Source organism: Crinia signifera, chromosome 6 (assembly GCF_055691185.1).
Source record: "Crinia signifera chromosome 6, ASM5569118v1, whole genome shotgun sequence".
NCBI classification, from domain to species: domain Eukaryota; kingdom Metazoa; phylum Chordata; class Amphibia; order Anura; family Myobatrachidae; genus Crinia; species Crinia signifera.
This window is the reverse complement of record NC_139222.1, coordinates 217,348,939-217,362,831: the sequence shown is the minus strand read 5'-3', so window position 1 is coordinate 217,362,831 and position 13,893 is coordinate 217,348,939. Positions and strand designations below refer to the sequence as shown.

Here is a 13,893-nt window from a genome sequence, read left to right as displayed (position 1 = left end):
CCATCCTTTTTTCCTTCTACAGATGGAACCAGGGCATTCTTTTGCATTGTGATCATTTTCACCACACAAATCACAACATCTAGGTTCCCTGCACTGTGCAGCCTCATGGCCTGTCTTTTTACAGATTCTGCAGGTTTTTCCCTGCTTACAGTCCTGCTTAACATGCCCATACTGAAAACAGTTTCTACAAAAGGAGGGTTGTCCGGGATAAAAAAGGAATCCCCTCAAACCAGCAACTGTAAAATTTGCTGGAGGGTGTTTTGTCCCCCCCACATTATCTGGGTCTGGTGTCAGGGTGACCCAAAACCTCCACTTTCCATTGTATATCCCCAGTGAATTTTTCATTCTGGTTGCATCACTGATTTTGGAACAATATTTCCTCAGAAAATCTTTTATTAGCCCTATTTCTGCATAGGGGTTGTACAGATGCACAGTCAGGGGAATATCCTGTTTATTAAACAGAGGCTCCATGGTAACCTTTTCCATTGCAGGATCTGAAATTTTGACTCTGAGTTTTTCAAACACATTCAGACACATTGCACTAGTAAAGAAAGTTATGTCATATATTCCCTGCTTTGGGAAATCTTGTAAAACAAATATTTCAGTCACATTAACCCCAGCTAATTTTTCCAGCAATTCTTTAACCACCCACACCATTCCACAACTTTCTCTATAATTCTCTTTTACCACAAAGCGAATTGTGTTTCTCACACCAGCCATAATGCTGCAGCTTTTTATGACTAAAATAGTCTGACAAAGCTTATGCCTCTCTCAGTATCCGGCAAGACAATCACAGTACAACCAGAGGCAGCATCTAACAACTGCCCTGGTCCTGGCCGGCTCACTGAGTGACACTGTAATGCTTAGTCAGCTCTGAGGTATTCCTGTCTAGCCAATCACCTCACAGGGAATACCCTCCTCCAATCAGAAAGTGTCCAGCCAGTCTCCAGATGTCATAGGGTTAGGTCAGCTGGGTCAGCTGATCATCAGGCTAGACTGCAGTATCAGCTGTTCAGAAAGAAACAGCTGATATAATGTTTCACATTACTTGTTGGCTACAGACAGCTGTGTGGGAGGGCAGCAAAAGTGCAGGATGTATGTAATGTTATTTCAATATGGAAATAGTCACAAAATGATACACTGAGGCAGGATTTGAAAGTATTTATGCACAAGGGTTAAACCTTGAAGCAGCAAATGCATGCATTTCTAAATACAAAGGTGCACAAACAATTGATACTCCAAATCAAGTGCCAGGAATGGAAATAGTCTTTTTTTGGATAACAGATTAGGAAGGTGCACCGGTCCTGGAAGTACTGCAATACCAGGTCAATGCGTGGAGTGGACAGAGCAAGCTCTTCTTCCATCTCCCTGTTCTAAAAATCCATTTAATATATGGCCCCCAGATAGGGGGCGTATCAGATATTAAACTGATAAGAACAGATTTTTGATTGAAAAGGCAAATCTTTATTGTGCATAAAGAAAGCAAAAAACAGACGGTAACATTTAGGCATATATACTGTGTCGCAGCACAGCCAAAACACAGCACACATGCAAGACTGTATAGTACATTTCATGAAATACAGCATAAGAAATCAAATACCGTAAGACATGTTATGCACTATGCATTCTAACCTTAAACAATCATTGACTATGGATAAGACTATGGGTGGAGGGGAGGGGGGTGAGGGAGGGGGAGTCACATTGCCCGAAGCTTTATTGACCAGACAGACACATATAAGGGGAGGGCAATAAATAGACAGGACATCAATAAAACAACAGACATCGTGAAATGGGGGAGCGGGGCCACGTCACAGTTCTTATCACTCAGTTCAATGGGGAAAGGGCCAGAAGAAGGGGGGGGTTAGTCCTCTTCTTCCTCAGGGCTATCCCGGATGGAGTAGTCTCTGAGCAGGCTGTGGATCAGCCTGCGGCAGTCCTGCACGGACATCCTCTCCCTCCTCAAAATGAGGCGATTCCTGGCAAACCACACAGCGTCCTTAAAACAGTTTATAAGGCGCCAGGCCTCCTGGGTCGCCCCAACAGTGTGTGTGCCGGGGAACAGTCCGTAAAGCACCGAATGGTACGATAGGTGGCTCCTGGGCACACAGTCCTTAAACTCAGTCTCTAGGGCATCCAGCAGCAACTGGGCATAGGTGCAGTCCCAGAAGAGGTGCATAGATGTTTCCTCGCGAACGAGGCACCAGGGACAATGTCTGTACCTACACAAGTTTCGGGAGTGCATGAATGACCGGTGAGGCAAACCCCCCTGGATGGCCATCCATGACAAGTCTTTATGTCTATTACTCAGTCTCTTGGATGCCACATACTCCCAGACAAACTTAACAGTTGCCGCCGGGAGCCCTGGGATCGATTCCATAGTGTCTTTGGCTCTGATGAGCTTGTGGACAGTTTTTGGCTTCCAAAAGTCGGGTTTCAATCCCTCCAGTTGGTGTTCCCTCACAAACTTGGACACGTCCAGGTAAAACCACGGAGTGGTCCAGTTGTAAGGGATGGAGCTGTCCCACTTGTCCCATTTAAGGGTCCTCCACAAAGGCAGGAGGAAGAAGCGGGACATGGAGTTCCCCGCAGAGCCGGCACAATTGTCAATCAAAGTTCTGCGGATGCAAGTACATACAAAGAAGGCTCTCAGCATAGTTGGAATGTCTGGAATGCCTTTGCCACCTTTGAGGGGATCCTTGTACATAATGCTCCGCTTCACTCTGTCCATTTTGGAGCCCCAGATGAAGTGGAAAGTGGCCCGGGTAATGGCCTTGCAGACCGCAGTTGGCGGCGGCCAGGCCTGGGCTGTGTACTGCAGGACGGGAAGAATCTCGTTCCGCAGCACAAGGGCTTTCCCTTCGATGGAAAGGTCTCTGAGGCTCCACAGTCCAATTTTCTGTCTCACTGTAGCAAGTTTCTCATCCCAGCACTTCCGGGCGGCTCCATCATCGCCGAACCAGACACCCAGAATTTTGATGAGGTCCGGTTTGACGGTAAATGGGAAAGGAGCCGAGGATGACAGGTGCCAGTTTCCGAAGAGCATGGCCTCTGACTTCCCGCAGTTGACTTTTGCCCCCGAAGCACGGCCGAAGTCCTCACAGGTCTGGACGAGTGCTGCCACCGAGCGTTGATCCGCGCAGAAGACAGTGACGTCGTCCATGTACAGCGAGCACTTGGCCACTGGGTGGTCTGGACCTGGTGCGGTGATCCCTCTAATCTCTGGATTCTGTCTGATGGATAGGGCCAGGAGCTCTATAACACAAACAAAAAGAAGAGGTGAAAGAGGGCAGCCTTGTCTGACCCCAGAGAGGACAGGGAAGGGGTCAGTCTTCCAGCCGTTCACCAACACCGTGCTGTGGATATCAAGGTACATAAGGTTAACATACGAACAAAACAATTCACCAAGACCAAATTTTCGCAGCACCTTACCCATCAGCTCATGAGAGACACGGTCAAAGGCCTTTTCCTGATCAAGACTGATCAGGGCCGTGCGCACATTACGATCTTTCACGTAATGGACCGTGTCCCTGAGGAGGGCAAGGCTGTCTGCGATCCTGCGGCCTGGAATACCACAGGTCTGATCCGGATGAACAATCTGTCCGATGACAGCCTTCAGCCTGTTGGCCAGTACCTTGGCGAGGATCTTGTAGTCCACGTTCAGAAGAGAGATGGGCCTCCAATTTTTCAGCTCACATCTCTCCCCCTTCCGCTTATACAAGATCGTGATCATCCCTTCCCTCAGCGAAGGAGGCATTTTCCCCTCCACCACCATCTCCTCATACAGCTCGAGCAGGTCCGGGCCGATTAGATCCCACAGCGCTACATAGAGCTCAGCTGGGAGACCATCGTTACCTGGAGTCCTGCCTTGCCTAAAGGATTTGGTGGCAGAGAATACCTCCTCCAGCGTCAGGGGAGCGTCCAGCGCCGATCTGCCTGCAGGATCAATAGGGTTAGTGATACCTGACAGGAACTTGTCGGCCATGTCGTTGTCAGTCGTCTTAGGGGAGTAGAGGTCGCTGTAGTAGTCGCGGACGACCTTCATCACGCCCTCCTTCCCCTGTCTGGGAATGCCATTCTCATCTCGCAGCTCGGTCAGGGGCGTGTGGCCAGAGTGGAGTTTCCTGAAAAAGAAAGAAGAACACTTCTCACCCTTCTCCAGATTCTCCACCTTGGAACGGAAGACGATGCGTCTGGACTCCTCCTCAAAGTGCCTTTTCAGGCTCTTTTTGGTCTCATCCAGGTCATCCTTCACGTCCCAGCCGCACCGCTGGAGGTCCACCAGGGACTGGAGCTCACGCTGCAGATTTCTGAGGTTCCTCTTACGGTCGCATGCCTGGATACGCCCTTTGACCTGAAAGAAACTGCGGATGTTAGATTTGGCATATTCCCACCAGTCAGACATACAGTCAAAATAACATTTGTCATTTTTCCATGTGATGTAGGCATCCTTAAGTTCAGCCAATACCTCCTCCTTTTCCAGCAGTGCACAGTTCAACTTCCAGGAGCCTGGGCCAGGTGGAAAACCATGGCCCAGGATACCTTGGAAGAGAATGGCCCTGTGGTCAGAGAAGAAGCAGGGAACCATAGAATGCCTAACCTGCTGCACTGCCCGGGAGGTGAACACAAAGTCAATGCGGGAACGCACAGAGCCATCGGGGCGGCTCCACGTGAAATTCACGGAGCCTGCCCCCATGGAGCCCACTGCGTCCCGCAGTGACGCTTCGGCCACCATTTCCCGGAGCAGATTGGACGTGATGTCCAACTTCGCAGAGTTGCAGGTGCTTCGTCCATCCCCTTCGATCGGGCAGTTGAAGTCTCCAGCCATCACTACAGCCCTGGTGGTGGCGAGCTGGGTCCGCAGGGTCTGGAATAATTCCAAACGCTCATTCTTGATAGGTGAAGCGTACACGCAGATAAGCCTGATGGGCTCACCTGCCCAGGAGCCGTCTACGACAATAAGTCTGCCGCAGACAAGCTCCTGAACAGAATCCAGCGTGAAGAGGCTCCCCCTGATCAGAATGGCTACCCCTGCAGACTTACACTCACCTCCACCGGACCAGTAGGACGGGCCATGGGACCACTGCCGGGCCAGGTGCTTGTAGGACCTGGAGAAAGGGAGAGAGCATTCCTGCAACATGTAAACATCACATTTCTGATAGTCAAGGAAAGTAAAAACAGACTGTCTCCTAGCCTTATCCTTAATGCTCCTCACATTAATGGTAAGAATATTAAAAGCTACCATCTGTTAAGAGAAAGGGTAGGTTAGGTTACGATACGTTTACGTTACCACTCCCATCAGGGGGCGCAGCGTCCGGCTCTGCAGCTGGATCTCCTTCATGGGTTGGTTCCGTAATGCCAAGCAGCTGGTCGATGTCGCTGTCGCAGACGAGTTCAGTCGCCCCGAACTCGTCGTAACATTCCACCAAGGCCGCCATCTCCTCCTCGAGGGAGGGGGCGGGCTGGGGTGGTTCCACCAACTCAACTGCTGCCTTTTTGGAAGTTTCCGGGTCGGCAGCGGGGCTCTCCAACACCTTCCTCTTCCGTCTCAGCGTAGTCGGACCTGCAGGGGCAAGGGGTGGAAACTCCTCCTCGGAGAGGGGAGGGGCAGAGGGGGTGGAGGGAAGAGGGGTGGGTTGGGCAAGAGGTCGGGAGGGTGAGGGAGGGGGGTGAGCAGCAGTGGAGGGGGGTGCTGTCACAGAGGGAGGTAGGGGAGGAGGGGTGGGGATGACAGGGGCAGGGGAGGGTTTCTTACCACCTTGTTTCTGCGGCTTCGGCTTTGGCTGTTTCTGTACCGGCTGGGGAGGCACCATGGGGGTAACTCCCTTCACTGCTGCGGCGTAGGACCTCGCTCTGTCAGGGCATGCCTTGTAGAGGTGGTCTCCTTTGCCGCACAGGTTGCAGACGAGCTTCGTGGGGCAGTCCTTTGTCTCGTGGCCGGCCACGTGACAGAACTTGCATGCCGAGACCTTGCACTCTCTTCCCACGTGGTCTTTCCCACTGCACTTTCGACAAGTGCGTGGTTGATCCGCGTAGTAGATGAGTCCAGCGGTTCCCCCCAGGGAGAAGCACTGTTTGAGGTGCTTGACTCCGTCTGGGCACGAAGTGTCCTTGTGGAGCCTGACCACCACCGACCACTTTCCGTCCCAGAGCCCGTTGCTCAGCAGGACCCTTGTGGGGTCCCTGATGACCGTGCAGGATCTGCTCAGGAACGTGACGATGTCTTTGGCAGGCACATGTGGACTTCGCATTGAAACCATCAACCGCCTCTCCTCTCTTTGAATAGGGCAGTTGCCCACAAAGCGAGAGAGAGGGGAATCAGGCTTCGCCGCTTTCACCGCCTCCCAATACCTCTTGCAGATGGCAATGGTGGCGAAGGTGACGTAAAAGATCCCCTTGATGAAGGTCTGGGTGCTGAGGACTTCGGGGGCCGAGAATCCTTGGTCCAGGACCATCATCTTGCCGAATTGCACCAGCGAAAGGTCCGGCACCCGTCCGTCCACCTCCTTCAGCTTCATCACCACGGTCTGCCTCATCCAGGGTTCCAGGGCTGGGGTAGCCTTGGAGCAATCCCTGGCGGGCACCGCTGGTGGTGTTCCTGAAGGGGGGCAGGAGCTGGGGCCGGCCACATCTGCTGAGGTTACGGCTGGGGACTTGCCCTTCTTCCCGGCGAGGGGGGCCGGAGCGGAGGCTGTGGCCATCCTTCCGGCTTCTCGGGGCAAAAGGGTCTTTTCCGGGACCCCGGCAGGGGGGGAAGGAGGAGATCTCTTCAGAGGGCAGAGCAACACAAGTCTAACCCTCCAAGGTGGCTAGAGAGCGATGCACGGCTTCAGAGGGCAGAGCAAAGCAAGTCTAACCCTCCACGGAGGCTGGGGAGCGTTGCAGAGCTTCGGAGGGCAGAGCAGAAAGTCTGACCCTCGGCGGCGGCTCCGGAGCGGTGGAGGCTTCAGAGGGCAGAGCAGAAAAGTCTGACCCTCCTAGGCAGCTCGGGAGTGCTGCAAGGCTTCGAGAGGGCAGAGCAAACAAGTCTGCCTCTCCCAGGTGGCTAGGGTGCGTTGATCTCCCTCCTCAGGCGAAATCCTCCTCTCCTCGCAGTCGGGGGCGGAGCTTCTTCCTCGGCGTCGAGAGGCGGAGGGGTCGGCAGTCGCTTCGGAGGGCAGAGCAGAGCAAGTCTGACCCTCAGTCTTCTCCGGCTTCTCCCTCTTCAGCGATGTCTTCTCCTCCTCGCAGTCTCGACGTCTTCGCTCAATTCGCTCTTCTCGGCCTGGCAGCGGTAGCCCTGAGAAGGACCGTTGTCGGTCCAAGAAACAAGGAGCAGAGCTGCCTCTCAGAATAAACTGATAAGAACAGATTTTTTATTTTTTTTTTATTTTTATTTCTCTCAGGGAGCCCGAGGTGTGCTCCCACCACCACCAGTGCTGTGCCTAAACACGTGCAAAGGGGGCAGCCGTACGAACGTGTGGCCCTCTCCCAAAGGAGAAAGGCCCCATGGTTCCCCTAACCCCCCTCAACCATAAGGCCAAGGAAGGGAAAAAAGGGATCGGTGGGTCCTCTTCGCCGAAGCTTAGAGAGACCCGCTTTTCCTCCACCCCCGGAAGGGTTTCGGACGGTGGGTCCTCCGCAGCCCGTGCTTTGGAGAGACCCGACTTAGGCTTCCCTCCGCCTTGCGGCTCGGGGTTGCCCTCGAGGGGACCGGGACTCTCCCCAAAAGGTGAAGAGTCCCAGCCACGTTTGGGGAACGGAAGGCCCGTTAGGGACAGCCGCACTACCCAAATCAAAAAAACGTGACAAACTAACGAAAAACGTGAAGTGCTCAAAAGTGCAAATCAAAGAAATAAATAAAAGAGGCCCTAGCCAGAAGGCCGGGGTGGGGGTGTAAAAAATTGTCCTACCCCATCCAAAAGGACGAGGTAAGGACGTGTAGCCTAACCTAGAGGGAAGTGCGCAGTGTGTGTGCCATAAAGTGCATGGTGCTGGACACCAGTGCAGATCAGGCACCCCCGAGTTTCCCCGGGGGCACAGTGCAGCCTCGGGCTCCAGGCAGCCGACCCTTCAGCGTCCGACCAAGCTTTTCTCCGTCTCACCAGCAGGCATTTTCCAGCCCCTGGCATGGGAATGGGTACTCCACTGGGCCTTTCGAAAGACTCCCTTAGGGGCTGCACCCCCTCCGGAAGAGCAATCTACTCAGTCCCAGTGTTTCTCCGCTCCCAGGGTTAAGGTACTAAGCTGGGCCTTTCGCGGTCTCCCCATCAGAGGCTACGAACCTCTGGAACAGGAGCCATCTACTCAGTCCCAACCTTTCTCCGCTCCCTGGGATTGGATACTAGACTGAGCCTTTCGCTGACTCATCCTTCGGGGGCTACAAACCCCGTCAAGAGAGTCAAACTACTAGGCCCAGTGTTTCTCCCCCCCTCTTACCAGTGGATTTACGGAAACAACACCTCCTACCAAAGGCAGAGGTGAAGATACTCAGTGAGACTTTTCACTACTCCCGGGAAAAAACAGAGGGGTCCCACACCCTCCGCCCATCAGAGCAGCTACTCAGTCTCACCTTTCTCTATTCTCTGCCAGAGGCCAGTCCATACCCAACTGATAAGAACAGATACTACACTTGATCTTAGCCAAAAGGCCGAGAACAGATGAGTTTGAAGAAACTCAGGGAGCCCGAGGTGTGCTCCCACCACCACCAGTGACGTGACTAAACGCGTGCACAGGGGGCAGCCGTACGAACGTGTGGCCCTCTCCCAAAGGAGAAAGGCCCCATGGTTCCCCTAACCCCCCTCAACCATAAGGCCAAGGAAGGGAAAAAAGGGATCGGTGGGTCCTCTTCGCCGAAGCTTAGAGAGACCCGCTTTTCCTCCACCCCCGGAAGGGTTTCGGACGGTGGGTCCTCCGCAGCCCGTGCTTTGGAGAGACCCGACTTAGGCTTCCCTCCGCCTTGCGGCTCGGGGTTGCCCTCGAGGGAACCGGGACTCTCCCCAGAAGGTGAAGAGTCCCAGTCACGTTTGGGGAACGGAAGGCCCGTTAGGGACAGCCGCACTACCCAAATGAAAAAACGTGACAAACTAACAAAAAACGTGGAGTGCAAAACGTGCAAATCATAAAAAGAAAAGAATAAGGCCCTAGCCAGAAGGCCGGGGGGGGGTGTGAAAAATTGTCCTACCCCATCCAAAAGGACAGGGTAAGGACGTGAAGCGCTAACCTAAAGGGAAGTGCGCAGTGCAAGTGCCATTCGTGCAAGGTGACTTGGGATCACCCGTGCATGTCCGGCACCCCCGAGTTTCCCCGGGGGCTCAGTGCAGCCTCGGACTCCAGGCAGCCGACCCTTCAGCGTCCGACCAAGCTTTTCTCCGTCTCACCAGCAGGCATTTTCCAGCCCCTGGCATGGGAATGGGTACTCCACTGGGCCTTTCGAAAGACTCCCTTAGGGGCTGCACCCCCCCCGGAAGAGCAATCTACTCAGTCCCAGTGTTTCTCCGCTCCCAGGGTTAAGGTACTAAGCTGGGCCTTTGGCGGTCTCCCCATCAGAGGCTACGAACCTCTGGAACAGGAGCCATCTACTCAGTCCCAACCTTTCTCCGCTCCCTGGGATTGGATACTAGACTGAGCCTTTCGCTGACTCATCCTTCGGGGGCTACAAACCCCGTCAAGAGAGTCAAACTACTAGGCCCAGTGTTTCTCCCCCCCTCTTACCAGTGGATTTACGGAAACAACACCTCCTACCAAAGGCAGAGGTGAAGATACTCAGTGAGACTTTTCACTACTCCCGGGAAAAAACAGAGGGGTCCCACACCCTCCGCCCATCAGAGCAGCTACTCAGTCTCACCTTTCTCTATTCTCTGCCAGAGGCCAGTCCATACCCAACTGATAAGAACAGATGAGTTTGAAGAAACTCAGGGAGCCCGAGGTGTGCTCCCACCACCACCAGTGACGTGACTAAACGCGTGCACAGGGGGCAGCCGTACGAACGTGTGGGCCCTCTCCCAAAGGAGAAAGGCCCCATGGTTCCCCTAACCCCCCTCAACCATAAGGCCGAGGAAGGGAAAAAAGGGATCGGTGGGTCCTCTTCGCCGAAGCTCAGAGGGACCCGCGTTTCCTCCACCCCCGGAAGGGTTTCGGACGGTGGGTCCTCCGCACCCGAAGGTTTGGAGAGACCCGCTTAGGCTTCCCTCCGCCTTGCGGCTCGGGGTTGCCCTCGAGGGAACCGGGACTCTCCCCAAAAGGTGAAGAGTCCCAGTCACGTTTGGGGAACGGAAGGCCTGTTAGGGACAGCCGCACTACCCAAATGAAAAAACGTGACAAACTAACGAAAAACGTGAAGTGCAAAACGTGCAAATCATAAAAAGAAAAGAATAAGGCCCTAGCCAGAAGGCCGGGGGGGGGTGTGAAAAATTGTCCTACCCCATCCAAAAGGACAGGGTAAGGACGTGAAGCGCTAACCTAAAGGGAAGTGCGCAGTGCAAGGTGACTTGGGATCACCCGTGCATGTCCGGCACCCCCGAGTTTCCCCGGGGGCACAGTGCAGCCTCGGACTCCAGGCAGCCAGCCAGTCAGCGTCCGACCAAGTGTTTCTCCGTCTCAGCAGCAGGCACTTTCCAGCCCCTGGCATGGGAATGGGTACTCCACTGGGCCTTTCGAAAGACTCCCTTAGGGGCTGCACCCCCTCCGGAAGAGCAATCTACTCAGTCCCAGTGTTTCTCCGCTCCCAGGGTTAAGGTACTAAGCTGGGCCTTTCGCGGTCTCCCCATCAGAGGCTACGAACCTCTGGAACAGGAGCCATCTACTCAGTCCCAACCTTTCTCCGCTCCCTGGGATTGGATACTAGACTGAGCCTTTCGCTGACTCATCCTTCGGGGGCTACAAACCCCGTCAAGAGAGTCAAACTACTAGGCCCAGTGTTTCTCCCCCCCTCCTACCAGTGGGTTTACGGAGCCTCCTACCACTGGCAGAGGTGAAGATACTTAGTGAGACTTTTCACTACTCCCGGGAAAAAACAGAGGGGTCCCACACCCTCCGCCCATCAGAGCAGCTACTCAGTCCCACCTTTCTCTATTCTCCGCCAGAGGCCAGTCCATACCAACTGATAAGAACAGATACTACACTTGATCTTAGCCAAAAGGCCGAGAAGCGATAACCCGAATGGGGTCCCAGCAAAGCGCGCAAACCGGAATTCGGCCACCAACACTGGTGGAGAAGAGATCAGCACCACGGACACATCTAACACACACACATCACTTCGTTGTCGTTGCAGTCTGAAAGATACCAGGCTGTACGGCAGGTATGAATAGGACTTGAAGTGCTGGACAGGGACCGGAGGACGAGTAGCCATCCAACTGATTTTGTGATTAGGTCGTCGGCGGGCGGGCAGGGTGCCTCAGCTGGGTAGGAGGCCAAATTTGCATGTGCTCCGCCCCGTCTGTTGACGTCGCGTCAACAGACACACACCCACTAGGCAGACGACCAACAGGCAAGCAGCAGCAGCCAGCTGTCTCCTCGCTCTTTGCTGCTGCATGCCTGTGTCCCTGACGAACTGCTGCTGAGTAAATCAATCAGCTAGCTGCTGCAGAGGAGAAGGAGGAATCTTGCACAATCAGGTGCAATGACGGCTTTCCTGTTTTGAGCCCATTCAGCAGCAGTAGTAGTAGACAGTCAGATGGACAGGCATTCATGTGGCAGGACCCTTTGTGTGACATCACAATCTGCCCTCTATGACATCACAAGCTGCTCACTCGGAATCCGGCGGAACCTGACAGCCAGACAGTCACTTGGAACAGACAGGCAGACAGGACAGTCATGTGTAGGTGAGCTGGGTGGGCCAATGTTTTCTTTTATTGGCAGTTACCACCCAAATGATGGTCCGAAGAAGGTAAGTGATACTTTTTCTAAATCCCCCTCTCAATGATCATCAATTGTTGGGCTCGGAAAAAAATGGAAGAGGAAAAAAAATTCCCAAAACAAAAGAGAATAAAGAGGAAAAAAAATTCCCAAAACAAAAGAGAGAGAGAAAAGAGAGCGCAAAAAGAAAAGAAAAAAAAATATAAGAGATCAAGAAAGAAAAAAAAAAAAAAAAACAAGCCATTTCAAATCGAGAGGGAGGGGGTCCAAAAATTCCATTGCTTTGATCCAGTTGATGTTTCCGTGGTAAGATCGTAGGTAAGTCACATAGCGTTTGCATATTTATTGGGAGGTCGCAGCGATTGATAAGTCCTTTAATTTAGGCAGGCTTCCGGTCTTTTGGCTAGGCCGCATATGCTGATATCAAGTGTAGTGTCACGTCAAGTAATTAACTGCCTCGATTCCAGAAAGTACAATTCAAGGAGTCAAGAAATAGTCACAAAATGATACACTGAGGCAGGATTTGAAAGTATTTATGCACAAGGGTTAAACCTTGAAGCAGCAAATGCATGCATTTCTAAATACAAAGGTGCACAAACAATTGATACTCCAAATCAAGTGCCAGGAATGGAAATAGTCTTTTTTTGGATAACAGATTAGGAAGGTGCACCGGTCCTGGAAGTACTGCAATACCAGGTCAATGCGTGGAGTGGACAGAGCAAGCTCTTCTTCCATCTCCCTGTTCTAAAAATCCATTTAATATATGGCCCCCAGATAGGGGGCGTATCAGATATTAAACTGATAAGAACAGATTTTTGATTGAAAAGGCAAATCTTTATTGTACATAAAGAAAGCAAAAAACAGACGGTAACATTTAGGCATATATACTGTGTCGCAGCACAGCCAAAACACAGCACACATGCAAGACTGTATAGTACATTTCATGAAATACAGCATAAGAAATCAAATACCGTAAGACATGTTATGCACTATGCATTCTAACCTTAAACAATCATTGACTATGGATAAGACTATGGGTGGAGGGGAGGGGGATGAGGGAGGGGGAGTCACATTGCCCGAAGCTTTATTGACCAGACAGACACATATAAGGGGAGGGCAATAAATAGACAGGACATCAATAAAACAACAGACATCGTGAAATGGGGGAGCGGGGCCACGTCACAGTTCTTATCACTCAGTTTAATGGGGAAAGGGCCAGAAGAAGGGGGGGTTAGTCCTCTTCTTCCTCAGGGCTATCCCGGATGGAGTAGTCTCTGAGCAGGCTGTGGATCAGCCTGCGGCAGTCCTGCACGGACATCCTCTCCCTCCTCAAAATGAGGCGATTCCTGGCAAACCACACAGCGTCCTTAAAACAGTTTATAAGGCGCCAGGCTTCCTGGGTCGCCCCAACAGTGTGTGTGCCGGGGAACAGTCCATAAAGCACCGAATGGTACGATAGGTGGCTCCTGGGCACACAGTCCTTAAACTCAGTCTCTAGGGCATCCAGCAGCAACTGTGCATAGGTGCAGTCCCAGAAGAGGTGCATAGATGTTTCCTCGCGAACGAGGCACCAGGGACAATGTCTGTACCTACACAAGTTTCGGGAGTGCATGAATGACCGGTGAGGCAAACCCCCCTGGATGGCCATCCATGACAAGTCTTTATGTCTATTACTCAGTCTCTTGGATGCCACGTACTCCCAGACAAACTTAGCAGTTGCCGCCGGGAGCCCTGGGATCGATTCCATAGTGTCTTTGGCTCTGATGAGCTTGTGGACAGTTTTTGGCTTCCACAAGTCGGGTTTCAATCCCTCCAGTTGGTGTTCCCTCACAAACTTGGACACATCCAGGTAAAACCACGGAGTGGTCCAGTTGTAAGGGATGGAGCTGTCCCACTTGTCCCATTTAAGGGTCCTCCACAAAGGCAGGAGGAAGAAGCGGGACATGGAGTTCCCTGCAGAGCCGGCACAATTGTCAATCAAAGTTCTGCGGATGCAAGTACATACAAAGAAGGCTCTCAGCATAGTTGGAATGTCTGGAATGCCTTTGCCACCTTTGAGGG

The 13,893-nt window shown here is 52.7% G+C and overlaps 4 pseudogenes; all 4 read right to left on the bottom strand.

Moving 5' to 3' along the window:
• Positions 1-1,288: 1,288 nt before the first annotated feature.
• On the bottom strand, positions 1,289-1,466 carry LOC146012615 (U2 spliceosomal RNA; annotated as a pseudogene).
• Positions 1,467-8,501: 7,035 nt separating this feature from the next.
• On the bottom strand, positions 8,502-8,638 carry LOC146012766 (U2 spliceosomal RNA; annotated as a pseudogene).
• A 2,283-nt stretch (positions 8,639-10,921) lies between these two features.
• Positions 10,922-11,129, bottom strand: LOC146012718 (U2 spliceosomal RNA; annotated as a pseudogene).
• A 1,362-nt stretch (positions 11,130-12,491) lies between these two features.
• On the bottom strand, positions 12,492-12,669 carry LOC146012614 (U2 spliceosomal RNA; annotated as a pseudogene).
• Positions 12,670-13,893: the final 1,224 nt, after the last annotated feature.